The sequence below is a fragment of the Pan paniscus genome, chromosome 19 (genome assembly GCF_029289425.2).
Source record: "Pan paniscus chromosome 19, NHGRI_mPanPan1-v2.0_pri, whole genome shotgun sequence".
Lineage (NCBI taxonomy): Eukaryota > Metazoa > Chordata > Mammalia > Primates > Hominidae > Pan > Pan paniscus.
Genome location: NC_073268.2, coordinates 25,927,759 through 25,934,211, shown reverse-complemented (window position 1 = coordinate 25,934,211; position 6,453 = coordinate 25,927,759).

Below are 6,453 nucleotides of genomic sequence, written 5' to 3'. Positions count from 1 at the left end.
CTGAACACTGGAGCTTCCTGGAGGGTGATGGGCCCAGGGAGGGTGTGGAAGCTACGTACCCCTTCCCCCACACCTCACCCTACATGTCTCTTAGATGGGATACTTCCCTCAACCCCCTTCGCGAGTGGGAACTGGAGTGGCTTGTTGCACTCAGCCTGTCACTGGCCACTCCTCATGGGAGGGAAAGTGTGAGTGAATAAGTGTGGGAACCCGAGGGGACAAATGCTGGAACCGGCCATTCGCTCCTCTCTGGCTGCATCAGGTTCTGTGTGGGCCCCGCACAGCATCCAAGCATGTTACAACCAATGCTCTTTCAGTTCTGCTGTCCAGGGCTGGTCGAGTGCCAACTAGCTCAGTGGAGGGTCAGAGTGGGAGCCCCTGCCCTCTCGGCACCCAGATTCCTGTCCAGCATCCAGGAAGAATAAGCTCACATTAACTGTTTGAAATGTGATGAATGGCCAGGCGCAGTGGCTCACGCCTGTAATCCTAGCACTTTGGGAGGCTGAGGTGGGCAGATTGCTTGAGGTTAGGAGTTTGAGACCAGCCTGGCCAACATGGTGAAACCTCGCCTCTACTAAAAATACAAAAATTAGCCAGGTGTGGTGGCGCGTGCCTGTAGTCCTAGCTACTCTGGAGGCTGAGGCACAAGAATCGCTTGAACCCGGGAGGCGGAGGTTGCAGTGAGCCGACGTCGTGCCATTGCACTCCAGCCTGAGAGACAGAGTGAGACTCCGTCTCAAAAAAAAAAAAAAGTGATGAATGCGGAAGACTTTATTGAGTGGTGAGTGACTCTCAGTGGAAAGGGAGGCTGGAAAGGGGATGGGAAGGTGATCTTTCCCTGAAGCCTGGCCATCTCCAGCTGGGCCCCTCTCAGAAGCTGCACCATCTGAAGTTAGCTGCATCTATCCGTAGTCTCCGACGCTCAGTTGCTTCTCTGGTCACAGCTCACATGCTTGTATCCTGACCCTCAGCCACTTGTGTTGCTGTGCCAGCTGAAGTCTTTTATGGGAACAGGATAGGGGCGGGGCAGGCCAAAAAAGGCAACGTGTGGGTGGAAGAATGGGTTCAGCTGTTTTCACCTAGGGCCATGGTTCCAGGCTTAAGGGTGGGGTTTAGTTGGGAGCCCAGCCCTTCTGTATCATCTTCATCTGTATCCTTTGTAATATCCTTCTAATAAACCAGTACATGTAAGTGTCTCCCTGAGTTCTGTGAACTGATCCAGCAAATTAATTGAACCCAAAGAGGGGTCATGGGAAGCCTAACTTGAAGCCTGTTGGCCAGAAGTTCTGGAGGCCTGGACTTGCGACTGGTGTGGGAGTGGGGCAGTCTTGGACACTGAGCCCCCAGCCTGTGGGATCTGACACTATCTCCATGTAGATAGTGTCAGAACAGAATTAGAGGACACCCAGCTGGTGTCCAGTCCTTGTCCACACACATGGTCACAGAAGCCTTCTGTGTTGATTGTTGTGGTGTGAGAGTAGAGGAAAAACATGGTTAGAGAGAGTTTGAGCTGGGAACCGTGGATATTACCTAATCTACATCATGACACCACATCCTGCTTACCCATGGATTAGGTTCATGTGGCTCATTGCTTTCATGTGATTTCTTTTTTTCTTTTCTTTTCTTTTTTTTTTTTTATTTGAGACAGAGTGTCACTCTGTTGCCCAGGCTGGAGTGCACTGGTGTGATCTCGGCTCACTGCAACCTCTGCTACCTGGGTTCAAGTGATTCTTGTGCCTCAGCCTCCCAAGTAGCTGGGATTACAGGGGCCCACAACCATGCCTAGCTAATTTTTGTATTTTTAGTAGAGATGGGGTTTCACCATGTTGGTCCGGCTGGTCTCGAACTCCTGACCTCAGGTGATCCACCCACCTTGGTCTCCCAAAGGGCTGGGATTACAGGCGTGAGCCACTGCGCCAGCCTCTTGTGATTTCATCTTGCCTCACTGACTCCACAGTAAGCACTGTAAGTGCGACTAGTTCTTGTTTTCTGTATTTTCAGAACTGCTTTCCTGGGCCCAGGATAAGTGCCCAAGAAGCGTGTTTGGACTGACATCCTTGGGAATCCAACAATGGTTAAAGATAACCACTTTCTTTCTACCTGCTGATGTGGAGCACATATGAGGCGCTAAGCACCGCCTGCACCAGGCGAGCCATTCGGTAAATGTTAGCTCTTATTGTTCTCTTATTGGTAGTGGGCAGAGTTGAAGTTCTGATGAGATCTTCTCAGAAGGGTTACATTGCAGGGGGGCCTTGGAAAATCATTCAGGGCTCTGAGATTCAGTTTCCTTCATCCCTGAAATGGGATGCGAATTCCCCCCTTGCCAACCTCAAAGAACTAGTAGGATGGTGCAAAAGTAATTGTGGTTTTTGCCATTAAAAGCAATAGCAAAACTGCATTACTTTTGTACCACCATGCCCAGCTCATTTTTTGTATTTATTATTATTTTTTTTTTTCCAAGATGGAATTTCACTCTTGTTGCCCAAGCTGGAGTGCAATGGCGTGATCTCAGCTCACCGCAACCTCTGCCTCCAGGGTTCAAGTGATTCTCCTGCCTCAGCCTCCCGAGTAGCTGGGATTACAGGCACCCGCCAACACACCCGGCTAAATTTTTTTGTATTTTTACTAGAGACGGGGTTTCACCATGTTGGCCAGACTGCTCTCGAACTCCTGACCTCAGGTGATACACCCACCTCAGCCTCCCAAAGTGCTGGGATTTCAGGCGTGAGCTACCATGGCCAGCCTAATTTTTTGTATTTTAATATGATGATCAGATGAGATATTCTGAGAAAGTGTTTAGAAAACTAAGGGGATCCATCAATCTAAAGTATCATTAAACTTGCACTGAGCTCAGCATCATGCTTGGGCTTGGGCAGGGGGAGAGACCGCAGCGGGTGCCGGGACGGCCCCACCTCTGCATGCACTCTGCTTGCCCTGCCTTTAAGACTTGCACGTGTGAAAGTGCCTTGAAAGCTGTAAAGTCCTATCCAAGGGATCCTTTTATGATGAGCAGGGGTGGAGGCGGGAGTGGGAGTATCAGCTATGCCAGACTGACGAGGAGCTTTGTTTTACTAGAGTGTAGGAAATATAACTGGTGCAAGAGACCTGCATTCATCCAGGTTCTTGTAATTGCTGGGTGTCAAATCCACACAGTTCCTTGAAAAGAAGAAACCAAGATGGAAGTAACAGAAACCACAGAGGTGGTTATGTCTTTTAATAATCAGACCCAAGGAGGAGAACTGAGGGAAAGCTTGAAGGAAACCTGCAGGAGCTTGTCTGCTTCTCTAAGGTCTCAAAGGCAGAACTACTTCCTCAAAAGGCCTTTTGGTAAATCACCATAAACAAAGGAAAGCGGAAATTCCTTTAAGCTTTTTGGTGCATGATTCTAATCCACCCTGAGCCATGGTCCCAGGCCTCCTACGCTCCTTGCTCCTCCGATGTTTATATGACAGAAAGTTATTTTCCCCAGAAACTGACAATCTGGATTGCAAAGACCGGGCCAGGAAGGAATTTATTCCAGAAACACTTGCAGTGTCTGGCACTTTGCTCCCCATTTCCTCATTTTGTGTTGTTTGTTTATGCAGTGGAACTGCCTATGAGTCATATATTTGGGTGCTGAGGATGAAGAGTTAATTTGGATGAAGAGTTAATCCAGAGCAAGGTCACAACTCTCTTGAATTCTATGAAGGTTGAGAGGGGCGATGAAGCTTCAGAAGAAAAGTTTGAAGCTCGCAGAGGTTGGCTGAAGGAATGAAGCTGTCTCTGTAACATAAAGGTGTAAGGTGAAGCAGCAAGTGCTGATGGAGAAGCTGCAGCAAGTTGTCGAGAGATCTAGCTCAGATCACTGATGAAGGTGGCTACGCTCAACAACAGATTTTCAATGTGGATGAAACAACCTTCTATTGGAAGAAGATGCCACCTAGGACTTTCATAACTAGAGAGAAGTCGATGCCTGGCTTCAAGGGATAGGCTGACCCTCTTGATAGGGGCAAATGCAGCTGGTGACTTTATGGTCTTTTACCTTTCTAGAAATCCTAGGGCCCTTAATAATCATGCTAAATTTACTCTGCCTGTGTTCTATAAATGGAACAACAAAGCCTGGATGTCAGCAATATTTATAGCATGGCTTAGCAAATATTTTAAGTTTACTGTTGAGACCTACTGCTTAGAAAAAAAGATTCTTTAAAAAATATTACTGCTCATTGACAATGCACTTGGTCATCCAAGAGCTCTGATGGAAATGTACAAGGAGATCAATGTTGTTTTCATGCCTGCTAACACAACATCTGTTCTACAGCCCATGGATCAAGGTGTAATTTCCACTTTCAAATCTTATTATTTCAGAAGTTCATTCTGTAAGGCTATTGCTGACATAGATGGTGATTCCTCTTGGCTGGGCGTGGTGGCTCACGCCTGTAATCCCAGCACTTTGGGAGGCCGAGGCAGGCAGATCACGAGGTCAGGAAATCAAGACCATCCTGGCTAACATGGTGAAACCCCGTCTCTACTAAAAATACAAAAATTAGCTGGGCGTGGTGGTGAGTGCCTGTAATCCCAATTACTTGGGAGGCCGTGGCAGGAGAATTGCTTGAACCCAGGAGGCAGAGGTTGCAGTGAGCTGAGATCACGCCATTGCACTCCAGCCTCGGTGACAGAGCAAGACTCCATCTCAAAAACAACAACAACAATTTAGAAGAAGTTGATTCCAATGCTTATGGATGACTTTGAGGAGTTCAGACTTCAGTGGAGAGTAACTGCAGATGTGGTGGAAATAGCAAGATAACTAGAATTAGAAGTGGAGCCTGAAGATGAAACTGAATTGCTGCCATCTCATGATAACACTTGAATGGATGAGGAGTTGCTCCTTTTTTTTTTTTTTTTTTTTGAGATGAAGTCTGGCTCTTGTGCCCCAGGCTGGAGTGCAGTGGTGTGATCTCGGCTCACTGCAACTTCTGCCTCCCGGGTTCAAGCGGTTCTCCTGCCTCAGCCTCCCGATTAGCTGGGATTACAGGCACTTGCCACCATGCTCAGCTAATTTTTGTATTTTTAGTAGAGATGGGGTTTCACCATGTTGGCCAGGCTGGTCTCGAACTTCTGACCTCAGGTGATCTGCCTTCCTCAGCCTCCCAAAGTGTTGGGATTACAGGCGTGAGCCACCGCGTCAGGCCAGGAGTTGCTTCTTATGGATGAGCAAGGAAAGTGGTTTCTTGAGATGGAATCTACTCCCGGTGAAGAGGCTGTGAACATTGTTGAAATGGCAACAAAGAATTTACCATATTCCATAAGCTTAGTTAATAAGCAGCAGCAGAGTTTGAGAGGATCGACTCCAATTTTGAAAGAAGTTTTACTGGGGGTAAAATGCTATCAAACAGCAGTGCATGGTACAGAGAAATATTTTGTGAAAGGAAGAGTCAATCAATGTGACAAACATAATTGTTGTCTTATTGTAAGAAATTGTTATGACCACCCAACCCTTCAGCAACCACTACCCTAATCAGTCAGCAGGCATGACATTGAGGCAAGACCCTCCACCAGCAAAAAGATCATGACTTGCTAGAGGCTCAGATGATTGTCAGCATTTTTTAGGCAATATTTTAAAGTTAAGGTATTGATAGCGGCAGGAGGCAGACAGATCCTAGGCAGACAGGGGTGGGTCCCCAATGAAAGCTGACCTCCAAACCAGACAGTTTAAAGGCTGAAAGCCAAGCTACAAGTCTTGGATAAATCCATGGACAGATTGAGAACCTCTCTTTCTGTTTGGCATGCTTTCCTCTGATCGATCCCTGCCTTTAACCTATTTTACATATGCCTACTCTTCCCTGTTTTTTTACGCTGTGCCCATCTTTAAGTGGTGCCTTTTTTTTAGCCTTTTTGGCATACTCACAAACCAGTCAGCACACACTCTCCCATTCTGAACCCATAAAAATCCTCTTCAGTCCTGGTTCCACTTCCTGTAACTGAAACAATTACCTGCGAGGTATTATTTAACTTTTGGACTATGATCTATTTCTAACCTGTGACCATTTCACATAGCCATTCAAATATAAAGGTACGGTAAAGATTATGAAACGGGTCGGGTGCAGTGGCTCATGCCTGTATTCCCAGCACTTTGGGAGGCCGAGGTGGGTGGATCATGAGGTCAGGAGTTCGAGACCAGCCTGAGCAACATGGTGAAACCTCGTCTCTACTAAAAATACAAAAATTAGCCAGGCATGGTGGCGCGTGCTGTAATCCCAGCTACTCAGAAGGCTAAGGCAGGAGAATTACTTGAACCTGGGAGGCAGAGGTTGCAGTGAGCTAAGATCGTGCCACTGTACTCCAGCCTGGGCAACAGAGCGAGATTCCGTCTCAAAAAAAAAAAAAATGAAACAGTTACTTGGTATCATTTTGTAAGTAATGAGTTTTTAGTGCTCTTTGGACATTGAGACCATTTCATAAGATTTAGGTTTTGAG